A 14,043-nucleotide genomic window follows, 5' to 3' on the forward strand; every position below is an offset into this window, starting at 1 on the left:
CATCACGGTTGAGTATTTTGGGGTCTGTCTCAAAGGGACATCACGGTTAAGTATTTTGGAGTCTGTCTTAAAGGGAAACCGCGGTGAAGTATTTTGCAATCTATCTTAAAGGGAAACCGCGGTGAAGTATTTTGGATTTTAGAATCTGTCTTCAAGGGACATCACGGTTGAGTATTTTGGGGTCTGTCTCAAAGGGACATCACGGTTAAGTATTTTGGAGTCTGTCTTAAAGGGAAACCGCGGTTAAGTATTTTGGAGTCTGTCTTAAAGGGACATCAAGGTGAAGTATTTTGGAGTCTGTCTTAAAGGGAAACCACGGTGAAGTATTTTGGAGTCTGTCTAAAAGTGTGTCCACATAACCGTTATTACCGGCCAACATTTGACACAAGTGTAAGTGAAAATCTAATGTTATCAAAGCAACATTTTTGTTTGTTTATGTGTTTGTTTTTTTTTCAATACTGTGCAAAACACACTTTTTATCGGTCATGACCCAGACTTTACATGTGATAATTGTCCAACTTAACACGCCATGAGGGCACAAATAGAGATATGTTGCCTGTAAAACCCTTTTCAATACATTTTACGCTAAAACACGTGGCTGTGTGACGGCTACCATTGATCAGATGTACTTTTTGAATGTAATATATCTGTTGTGTGACCATCAATTGCTTAATAACTCTCTTGTATACACACAGCATCATCGCACTACTTGGTTCTCGAGGTACAGGCCAGACAGCATTAAGCACTACAGTGGCCAGCCACGTAAGCCTCTGTTACAATTCAGCACTCACCCTGGAGACAGCGAAGACGAGATTAGAAGTAAAAAAATATCAGGATGCCTTTTCTAAATGGACTGAGAAAATATGATTTTCAAACAATCAAGCGACGTTGATGTCAGCACAAAATATACAATCACATTTTTCTGTAGTATAATGGTAGACAACGTGTTTCTTGACACCATATGTTTTTTATTTATAACGTTTACTTTAATTGTTTTTTTTTCTTCATTTGCAGTACATTAATGGTATATGCCATCAATCTGACATAATGTGCCATACAAGCTTAACGTCTCGTGCATATGTTCCCAAATACTGAGGAACAACCAATCGCAAATGTCATAGGATTGATATATAACATGCATGTAAATTATTAATCGGGAAGCTGGTGAAAGGCAAGAATCAATTAGTAATTATTGAGAGATAACGCATACACACTGATCACTTGTGTATGTTACCCAGGAGTATGTTTAGTGAAAGTGTAGTTTTAAATTCATATAATTTTCGTGAACCCCCTCCCCCCTCCCCGACCAAATCGCTAAGCCAAATGTCTTCGTTGTATAACAAGGCTGAGCCTGAGTTTAGCAACCATACTAAAACCTCTACTTGGATACTTCGAATAGCTATTGGAGATAATAATTAATATTGTAAACATTTCAGATCAAATGTTTTCATTTAAGAAAAAAAGTAAGAAAATATCGATATGTCATTAGAATCTTAATCTAATGGAACAAAGGCTATATAAATCTTTACATTCCTGAAAAATAAGAAAATAAGACCAGGTGTTCTGGAAGGATAAGAGTCTTCTTTTTCAAAAACGACACCTGTTATCAATATATTGGTCAATCCAACAAAGTAATGTCACGTTCCCAAATCAAAACAAGGTAGACAACAATGGAACCATCACTTACATGTTTAGATGATCTTTAAATACATATTTACATCTGTAGTGATATAATAATATCAAATAATCACGGAAACAGCTTATATGGAGCCTGTAGGAATTCACTGATGGTCCCCTATAACGCGTTTACCCTAACTTAACCAGGAAGTACAATAATACATTTCTTTTGTCAAACTATCCTGCTATTCTCAGTGGCGAGCTTTCGGGATAACTATCATCGATCTTATTACGCTTTGTCAGAAAAGAAATGTGTGAATCCTTACGGGAATGAAAAACTCGGGAAAACATCAAGGTTGTTATATCTAACATTTTTGTGGTGTAAATGATAGTGACATGGGAATTTCACCTCACTTTGTTAATTCATGGATGGCAAGTTACGTTTCCTTTTCCTACGTGACCTGGTTATTAAGAAGCGTTAGAAACAATATCATAGTTTGGCCTAAATTTTCGAGCATGCGCTATTTCTCGAAGCACCTATGGATTCAATATTCGCGTGTTCATTCGCTTCGCGACGGAGCCTACTCGCGAAGAGACAAGAAAATAAAATCTCACGAAAATGATAAAAAATGTATAACTTGAGATCAGAAATATCATCACCACATTTTCCTTCAGATCTCGTGACAATAAAAAGTCAATACAATTAGCAAGTCTGACGTGAAAGCAGAAAAATAAAGAAAACTTAAATAACCTAAGCATGTGTTTTAAATGATCGTTTAAATATCTGACTATTGTCATAATATTCAGCTCCATAGCCAATCGAAGAATGTGCGATAGAATAACTTCAAATTGGATAGCTTTCCAATTTTCCGCCATTGAAAAACATGTACTATGAGAAAGAAGTTATCCGTAGCAAATATCAGCGATAGCAGTTTTCTCTATAATACAGTTCCCTTGTTGATAATTCAATACTACTAATAAAACAATCATATAATATCCCATCTTTATATGCTGTCTGCGTCGCATTTTATAGTTGTATCATCTGAGACCAAAGGAAATTAAAAACAGATCTGCAGTTCATTTGATTAAATTATAAAAAAATATGGCGACATCCTTCATGTGATTTAAACAATTCAAACCAAATCAAATTATATCTGAAAAATCTCACACGTCAGCATAATGTGTTCCCGTATTCAAATGTATTGAACGGAGACTACAATGCTTAATGCACGTATTCTGAGGAATGGTATTCTTTCAGATCGCCATCTCTTTGAAATAAAACATAAATGGTCTGTGGCTGAGAATCATTCTGGGATTGCTGGTATCCATTCTTTGAAGGATAATATCAACGTTCTGTTCAAGTCATGATTCCATAGTGCTACATATACTTCTTCTCTTTATTTGTTCCTTAGAATCCCGAATCGATATCGCAAGAATGTGCCAATGTTTAGGGAACCTGTTATAACATAAAACAAGCCAACGCTCTTCTCGCCCTATTTCGCTCTAGACATCACAAAAATACAAAAATCTCTGAACAATTAACACTTCCTTGTCAGAGCTTTTAATCCTTCTAAAGGAGATGATAACTCTGCTTATTGTAGCCGTTATTTACTATCGTAGAATAGATATCCGTGATAAATCCAGATAAATGACTTACCTTTATAACATACACCTTTGTTTATACTTTGCTGTATACTTAAATTATTCTTTACGTTCTATTCTTTTATCTCCTTAGCATATTGATGTTGTTTTTATATTGTTTAAAGACTTTTAATCATTAACGTCACGTTAAATCATGACAGTATATATAAACATTATGTTAACATTTGTTATTGTCCTATTGCTAAGCTGCGTACCTTAAAAGCGCTCTGAAGGAAATGTGGATTTAAACAAAAAATCAATAGAGATTTCGATCAACTCTTGATTACTATTTCTTCTGTTAGAGTACTGGACATCACCACACTGTGAAAGACGATATCACATCTCAAACAGATAGAAACTTTTTCCAAGTAATGCGAACGATGATATCAGAGTACGGTCGTGAACTAAAATGTTTCGAGATGTTTCACAGAAGATGAACTCCTGAGAACGATTGTATTTCTTGCGGGAAACATTCTGGTAGAGTCTGATGTGGATGCGATGATCTAATTAGAACGGGGAACAAAGAACTTCATTTTAAATACAGCGTTATATATACATTGATTATAATAGCTCAATTATATCTTCTATATAATATACCTTACAGTTGTTGCTTTCCACTCAAGTTGTATGATGAGCGAGATTTCATTTTCCCTATCGAGAATTGTCCATTTTTACATATTTACTTCATTATGCGATGGTGTATAGATGTTGCAGTTGATTCGATATTTAAGTGTTTGGTAATGATATTATTTTGATAACTGCGGTAAATGTCAGCGAACAACTGAAAAAAAAACTTACCAACAGATAGAGATGTAGCCATTTGTTAAAATATATTATTTCATTTCTCCGATGTCTACGTTAAAACTTATGTGACATGTTGGTATTTATTTTTTTTCCATAAAATAAACAGAATTGCTTCAAGACGGGAAAATTTGATCTAATCAAATGACTATATGTATAGTGTGTAATTGACATCCTTTCCCCAATACTTGTTATAGCCTATCTGAGGGTAAATAGAATACATTAATTGACAGCAAATTCGTCCCTTTTTATCCTATTTTAGATTCAAATGCTTATCAGTGTCTTCACATTACATAGTATAGTTTGTCGTTGACAGTATTGTAACTGGTTTTAAACAATAGATATCAACATATCAAACAGAACTTCTATGTAATATTGGCAAATATGAACAAAAGAAGATATAAGTAAGACTGGGTGTTCCGGAAGGGTAAACGTCTTCTGCTTCACAGGGAACTGAAACGAATACCAAACCCGCGATCCATATATATGGAACTCCAAAGAAGGGAAAACTGGATATGTTGTTTTTTTTTTAAATATCGCGTTCCTAAATGAGAACGAGGTATACAACAACAGAATATCGAAGAATACTAAGGACTATCAAACACGTGCAGCTACATATCGCTCAAATAAATAGAATATCTCGCATTGAGGTAATTTGACGACCGTACAAGTTCCCCATAGTCGTTAGCAGCCCACATCGCATAAAACTCTGTATCGTGACGATTGTCATGTATATTTACGGCGAGGTGAAGCAGTAGTGACGACACTACTAGGTATAAAAACGTACAGCGAACACATCAAACATCATATATTTCAGAGAAATGATAAACGAGTCAATTTACTTCATCCAAATTTGTGTCTAGAATCTCAATGATGTATTGTACAAACATAATGAATATGTTACTAATATGTGATAAAAGTTTACACACACAAAAAACTGAATAATATAGCGTAGGAAATATAAAATCTGCTTTGTTTGTTTTGAAAGATTGGAGGGCGTCGGTGACATACACAAAGGCATCAGATCTCGTTCATTTCACATTCATGCCATATTATCAAATGTCATGCACCCCCATAAGACGCGTCTTGTTGTTCTCCGGGGGCGTTCGATATTTGCGTGGTAGCAATGAACCCTCAGGACGTGGACTTTTATTTCGACCTGAGATCTTGAGACAGCAGTGTTACGGAAACGGTCGCATGCCTTCACGGATTAAGAGACATTCGTGGGGAAATAAGGCGACAATACAATTGCAATATCTGAAATCTAAAAGGTCAAGTGAGCTAAATTACATCATCAAATGTCTGTTTAACCATCGATGAACTTTAACACACTTCTATTATTTTGCAGTTATATATATCATATGTTTTTAATAAAAAATAATAATTAAAATAAAGTCCACACATCTATCAACTATATAGAAAAAATTGAGCAGTTCTTTTTTTAAGATTTATGCTTGAACCAACCATAGTCTTTATTTATCCATACATGTGTTTAATGTATAGTCTTTCGTGTAAAATTCACTACTGATAGAAACAAACAGATGGACTGAACTTTCTAGTATCCAGAATAATAACAAAAACTGATTAAAAGAGAGATTAATATTATCTCCATATTTGGTATTAGAAAAAGCAATTTTTTATACTTGTAGCTGCCTACTGTCTTGTTCAACATTGTTAGGATTTTTAATTGAAACATTAATCCCGTTACTGCCGTGTCATGTTTACCGAGGATAGTTAAAGAAGTATTTAACCGAACATAGGAATTCTACTGTAGCAATTCAGCTTGCGTTTAATTTGTCTTTTTTAACCAGCGCACCTTGGTAACTGTAACTAGCATGACGGCTAACGTGTTTAATTACTGCATCACTGTGTCACATATATATGTTGTTTCACATAAGCGTACAGTAAAACGAGTGTTTATTTGTTGAAGGAAACGCTATTATTGTAGCATGGCACCCTGACATGATGCTTCTTTATCTCCCACATATTTTTAACTTCTAACGTTATTGGGTCTGCAATAGCTCTGTGGATAGACCATCGACTTATTCAACCTCATGTGGAGATATGCAGTGTGCACGTACGTTTGATCCCTGCTCGGAATAGTTTTTGTTTATTTCAGGAAGATGAGATCACGAACGTTCAATGCTGTCGTGGTAGTTGCATTGGGCAAGATATTTGTATTTGACAGCATGCGACGGGCCTTCCATATGCCGTTCATTGAAGCAGCTACCAGTTACTACAAGGATACCCTACCTCGCAATACGTCTTGCTATGGACAGGGCGATAGATTAAGAAAATAGACATTTTCACGAACAACGGGTTATCGATATTGTTTTTTGCCGGATTTACTGCTAGGCGAAAATGTCATGACACATTTACCTTCTTTGTAGTTCCTTTAGGCGATTTGAATTGCTTGATTTTGCAGTCTATCGGCGCTGATTGTTCAGCGAAATACCTCTTGTGTATATGTCTTCTCCTGCAGCACCGTTTCTATAGTATATACTAATTACCATATCATCACCTAGTATAGTTTGTATACCATATCATCACCTGACATAGTTAGATTACCATATCATCACCCAACATAGTTGGATTACCATAACATCATTCCTAGGTAGAATATTTCACTATGACACAACGCCTATTTTTTGCTGAAGTGAACTATTCGGAGTTATTTCATTTCTAACATGACCTTTTTATGTGAGTACCATAGCATGCTTGGACTGTTTATCGTTCGACCCCACCTAACGATGATAGCTGACTGCATTACTAGACCTTGTTGTTAACAGCAGCAACATATCGAGAGTAGAGCCTGACATTGTTGTTACATTAAACATATCTTGAATGATATACTTCACCTGACTTCAGACTGTATAAGAGGACAAGACCTGATTGTGGAATGTAACATTACAGATAGCAAGGATTCCTCGTGTCTCTTAGGCTTCAAATCTAAGACCCAATAGTGATGAGGCCCTCTTTATAATGCAGTGTTGATCATTGTTTGGGTCTACTGGAGAAACGACCTAGAGTTCAACGGCTAGGTCGGTCTAAAAATACATGACTAATGTCGACACGTCAACGTGCTTTCGGAGTCACCTTGTCATAATATTGCTGGGAAATGTACAAGAAAAAGCAAAACAAAAGATAAATTCAGTGGCCGGATTACTCCTTTGTCTGTGACCTTGCAATCCTGTAGATACAATGAGCATTGTCCCCAACATTTTCTAATAGGACTATATGTCACTACCCCTATCATGTAATTCATGGGCTGTCACCAAAGATAGTTGGCCAGTAGTTGCCGTAATGCATCTGAATATAAATTATTGAATTAAAAAAAAACACTCGCCACTAGAATTAGTTCATTAAAATGTGTATTGAAAACAAGATAACATCACGGTATCAGTAGCTGAGATCGAACGCACGACCCAATGAAAATTTGACTAACGTTAGAGTAATGTCTTACCATCTGTGTTACTGCCACCGATGAAGAACTCATCAATATTTTATTGCTAAATTCAGCGTTGAAAGCATAAGCACTTATCATTTTGGTGCCGTTTGATTTTCGGTATCAGTACACGCTCGTACCAGTTTCCAAGGATAGGATTTAAGTTACATCTGATATTTTTTCTGATAATAGGTATATAGTTATATCTCATTGCTCACCTTTCCGAATTCATCGAAACATAAAATTCCTCCTTTAAGTTCGTTGTTGGTCACATTTTGGTCGATTTAGGCGTTAACACGTCAAACCACTTTGTATTTAAAGGTTCTTGTGTGTTGTTTTACAAACGTTTGGAGCAATATCCCGATACATCAGAGCGATAGTTGAATGTGCAATGGTTAATTCCACTTCATTTACACATTGTATTATGTATCATGTACCTGAATATTTTCTGCCCGGTACAATTATGAATTTACGGACATGACATGGTTTAGTCAACGACTGTAAAGTTAGATTCATAAACATACGACATTGTATCCTATTTAGAAAATACAATTGGTTTGAAAATGTCTGGTAGTTTTTTTATGTAATGTAGATAGAAGGTATTTTCTAAGCATCACTGGATATAAAGATGACAGCTATGATAGACTTATACTAAATGACGACTGTCTTATATATAGAAATATAATGGGAATGTAGTTCAGCAAATGTTCCTTCCGGGTACAGCTTTAACTCTGACATGCTATGTATTCAAATGACAAATATGCGTTTATCACGTGTTTTATAATCATAGTTGATCGCTTAACTAACCATTATTTTATTGTTGAATATAATAGTGCTTGTTTCATTAGGAAGTTGTTCTAAACACACTGACTTACGTATATTGGCAGCCGATTCACCCAATTATCATGCATTTCCATTATTAATGTAGATGTTCGCGGGCCTAATGTAGATCAAACATCATCTCCTGTTCTGACAATCGACTAAAAAACTGTTACTCTTTCGTACAGTATTTCACAAACTGATAATATTTTGATATATGTGTTTCTATTCACGCTAAAAATCAATGCTGTTTTGATATGTTATACTGGCACAGTAATATTCCTAGTTATATCACACAAGTAGATGAGACGATGACAGGTACCAGAGCCAGGCTACCAGTAAATATCTGAAGGTGATCGAATCTGAAGTGTCTCGAGGCGTCTGTACTCTCACAGCTGTTAGAGGCTAAGGTGGCGCCTAGCCATATCAATATCAACGGCAGCACATGTTCTCCACTGTCAGTTTACTACTGTAAAATAAATCATTCTTTCGTCGTAACAAGCAAAAATATTCAATGGCTCTGAATGAGAACACTCAAGTCAACTTTGCGATATTGCAACATGAAACAGTTGTATTTACATGAAATAATTACTGTCGATGTAATTGTAACCAGAATCATTTTCTAGTTCTGCATTGTTGTGACGTGACAATAATTCTCACATAATACTCATCTCTATGGTCATATTCAACAACAACAACAAAATCATCGATTTGATTATCCTTGAATTTGAATATCAATATCGTGTCAATTTTAGTTTTTATTTCTGAGCAGGCGTTGATATGCAAATATTCATTTATGATATCTAGTGCGCCATATAACGAACACGATGTTCCAAACATACGTATACTATTACAAACATTCTCTCATAAAATTTTATAAAACATTCAAAGAGTTAATAATTGCTTTAAGGTTTTACGTCCTTGTAACAACAAAGACAGTTGAAAACAGACATGAGAAGTAACATCAAAAAAGAAAAAATCAAGATCCTTAGCGTTGCAATGGAGTCAGTATACCTATCTGTGTTAAGTTGCCAGTGTTAAGTTGCCTTGGTGTTATAGACGGTAAAGCATAATCCATGAAAAGGGAGGGGGCGGTAGGAGGTGTTAATACAATAATGGTGTTTTGCTCCTTCACGTACGATCATGCCAGGAAATATAAAGTAAACCTTTTTATTAGACACTCTGATATTTCCTTAACAGAATACCAGGGATAAACTACATCCGATCTGCAATTACCCCAATTGCTTTGGTTTGAATTATTACAGTACTCTCAAGTGAAGTGAAAGTGAGTTGAAAAAATCGTCACGAAAACATGTTTTCACTGATAGAAGTAAGTCTGTGATTAGTCAAATCAGTGTAAAGTGAGGGATTATTAAATCAATATTTGCTGTATTGTACCGTGTTATTAAGCAAATTGATACGTGGACCACAGAATTGGAACACTAGCAATAGTAATTTAACTTTATTGATTGTAATATATGATAATAATGACCTACAATGTTCTATGGATGATTATAAAAATACAAACTATTTTAGCATGCAACAAAACATAAGATATGGAAGTGGCTAAATTGTTACGACCGATTCAAATATTTAAAACGATTTAGGCTGTGCAACGTCTAGGAATCACGCAGACGTTGTCGTGACGTTAAACGATAGAACATAAGGTCCCCAATGGCATGAATGGCGCAGTGGCTCGCAACAAGCTATAATAACGGAATACGCTATTGAAGAATCTGTCAGCCCCCATACTTAGGCAGAATCAGACAGGAGAAGAACAGGTGAAGGGAGAAACCATTTGACATGTAGTATACACTAGGGTCACTTTGATGTGTTAGGAACATTTTCGTGTTTGTTGTTCAAAATAAGTGGTGCGTATGCAGCTATTTTACCCGAGAATATATTAGTTTTCTGCATGAACTACAGTAAATACAGATTTCGTAAAACATGTTACATTATACATGCAACCTGTTATTGGTATCATATATGTCAATTACGTATATTAATTCAAAATAACAACAAATACTTCATCTTTATCCCCCTTTTTTAATTTGTTGTGATGGTGGGGCAATATATGGGTAATATATGAAAGATTAGAAAAAAATACTGTGACCAAAAGAAGAACGGCTATTGTTTGGAAACGCCTTCATATTATCGTTAACAATAGCGGAAACCACAAGGGAATTTGTGTCTTTATTCAATACGACGTCACACCATGTAGGATCAACAATTACGTTCATCATTATACAAAAAGGCTCAAAAGCAAATAGCACATTTCGATGCAAATTTAGAATTAGTTAATGCATAGCCAAATAATGAATTATATACATTTATGTAATCTGTATTCCGATATTTTTTTATGAAAACAAATTGCATTATAGGCGTGGTCTCATGATCATGAGATATATGAAATACAGTGTACCGATTTTTGTCTAATACTGTTGTTCTTATGGACTCCGTCTTGTTTTCATTCACATGCAAACTGTTTAAAGAAGGATGAAGAATTGTAAGGTTAAGGAAAAGGTGAAGACACACCTATCATTAATAAATCCGAATGAGCTGTTCCAAATATGAGCAAAGAATCAATTTATGATGAAGATTAATCAAAGAGAAACAAGGTCGAAACAAGTCGAGTCATGAATAATTTTTGTTATAAAAAAAGTTAAATATCCTTATTTTTTGATGCTGTAATGTAATTACATGGTACAACACTATCAATATATACGGCCTTCACAATACTACTACCTTTACAAAACAACATATAGTATTGCTTGGTTTATCACAAACGCAATGCGTAAAACAAATCAATATATCTGTCACTTATTTAGCATGTGTTCTTTATTTCAAACTCATACCTCATAAATAATGAATCAAAAATGACTTCACATTAGAAAAAATATGAAAAAGGTTTAAGAGTTTTTTATCATTAAATATTATAGCAGAGCATGATAATTCTTATCACATAACCCAAATTGGTTTTGAAAATCAAAATGTAGAGGAGAAAACTTAACGGAAGCATTCATTTTGTTTTACCATATTTATTCATGATGTAACGTCGTTTCTATATCATATCACATTTGATTTCGATTCAGTTGTTGAGCTTGCAATATTGACGTATTGAATAAACAAATGTTTACTGGGACCGCATAAAAAGATTATCATGGACATTTAAAGAAACACAACACATTGGTTAATTCCAATTTAGTGGAAATATCTTCATTAACATACATCTCGCAGCTCACTGTGCGTACATTGTCTCGTTCATATCTATGTTCATGTTATTTGTTTGACATGGCATACACAGGAGCGTCTGTGATAAATATATCTTATAATACAAATAGTGTAGCAGTCGTAAGCTTGCTTTAATAGATAGTATATTAAACTATTAAACATTCTCATGAATCAAGACATCATGCTTTCATTAAGCTATAAACTTGATGCCGTTTATACCTGCAGAGTAATCACAGGACCAGTAGTTTTAGCATGTATTTTATCTCTTTGTGTAAACCGATGTTAATACTAGGTTGAACTACGGTTACCAAACTTAATCTTACTCTCATTTTCAGCACTATAAAAGCATATATGTTTTGTAATATGGAACACTGATATCAAGAATAAAATACCAAAGAATAAATTGGAGTATCACAATATCGGACAAAATATATTGCTTCTCGATATGTGTTTGCTATTACATGTACACGAGGAAGTAATTTAATTGATTACTGCTTTCAATCAGAAATTAGCTTCTGTCCATATTGTCTTGGCATGCCCGCTGGCTCCGACGTACCTTTCCACAGTTCTTGTTGCTAGCGAGGCGTCACATTAACTTGTAACTCTAAGATCACGCTCCACACAGCCCAACTTACAGTACTTTATTACAGTACCGTGATGAGAGTAGACGTCGTGGGTAGTGTATTGTAGCCATATCGACCCTAATATGACACTGTGTACTTTCTTTATCTCAACGTTAAAAATATCAAAAATTGGCATTTCAATCGTTTCTAGTCTACTGGTTGTCACGTGAGCTGCTAGATGGTTTACACCTTGTTTGTATATTATCTATTGTGTCGTTGGTGAATGGACACAATGATCAGTGACTTGCCATTATTGCGCGCTCTGGTATTCGCTGACTGTGGTAATTGAAGCAGGGATGTGCTGGTTACAATGTTTCCGCGGCAAATCCTACCAACACTGTAGAATATGACGGAGCCATGTCGGTAAGTACAAAGTGATATGTATATCAAACATTTCAGATATTGATAAATATGTACTGATAATTCGATTTACAATAGGTGGATATGAACAATCAAAATTAATTCACATAGAAAATATATTGTATTAAGTCAAACTGATAACACTCTGAACTGATAATATTGTACACTATTACTTAACGAAATGCATCTACTTGAATGGAGTTCATCATAATAACCTTCCAGTCATATTACACTTATTTTATGGTATATTTCTGTTAAATAATTCGTTATCGTAAATTTCATGATAATATACAGTTGGTATCTGTGCAGCTTGCAGTGTTGTTATAGTAAAGTTGTTATTGAATGTGTAAGCAATGCGTCTGAGATCTATTTTTAATCTGATTATTGCAAAACATCTATATTTCTTGATAAAAATGAATACTCCAATTGCAAAGTATTCATACTTTTTCCCATAATGAAATTCTGATGAAATTCTTTTTTCGAATAGCCTTCAAACATTGGTAGGCCTCTTGCAATACCCACAAACAGTGGTGCTGAACCAGTCATGCTTACTGACTTGTGGTTATACTGTGTTACCGGTATGGAAACACACACGTTTGAATAACTGATTGGTTTCAAAAGTAAGATGAAGACAATTAAATATGAATAATATATCGCCCTGCCAGACACAAACATTGTCTTCCGTCGACATTTGATTATGAACTTTTCCATCTTTATCGTTTACGGTTGATATCACAGCTGATTGCTTCCAAGTCAATATTCATTTGCATATTTAAGAAAAAATACCTTTCCGTTACCTATGGGTATTTTAAAAATATCATCGTTATTTGTTTGGAGTTTTACGTCTTCACAACAAGCCTGATCATATTAAGATGGTGTCCATGGATTATAGAGTCTCCTTAGGGTGATTTGACAGTGGCACAAAACATTAGTTCAATATGGAGTATGACGTCACTACAGGTTGGGAGTCAGAATAATACTTGCTGTCCACACTGCATGATTATCTATTCAAAGAATGATTTTATCCCTAAAATCTGCCTTGACACTTCCATACCTTCAGCCTGTACTTGAGCGTCCGTCCCTGTGAAGTAGGCTTTAGATTAATGTCCCCTGGCCAATACACAGGAGTCGTCACTACTCCCGGCGTGTATTTAGTTTGTATTCATGACTATAAAAACGCACAATTTTCACATCCTCTCTTCGCAAATAATACATATTATCAAATGTACTGAACGGGTGTCTTTTGTCAGTTGACCGGCAAAGTCTAATAGCAAGTATTGCAAAGTAGAATGAAGATGATTGATTGATGAACGTTCCTGTTTTTAACAAAAGTCATTCTAGTCGTGGTACCTATGACTGAGTTGATAAATGTGGAATTTTGCTGTGTTATTGACCTTATTCGGCCTTGTTACTTAATGTTATGTACAAATATCATTTTGAGTAACGTGACAAGGAATTATCGTGATTAAGGAATCTAACTGGGGTGTGTACAGTGAGTAATATATA

Source organism: Ylistrum balloti, unplaced genomic scaffold (assembly GCF_031769215.1).
Source record: "Ylistrum balloti isolate Yb309-2 unplaced genomic scaffold, AGI_CSIRO_Ybal_v1 Utg371148, whole genome shotgun sequence".
Classification (NCBI taxonomy): domain Eukaryota; kingdom Metazoa; phylum Mollusca; class Bivalvia; order Pectinida; family Pectinidae; genus Ylistrum; species Ylistrum balloti.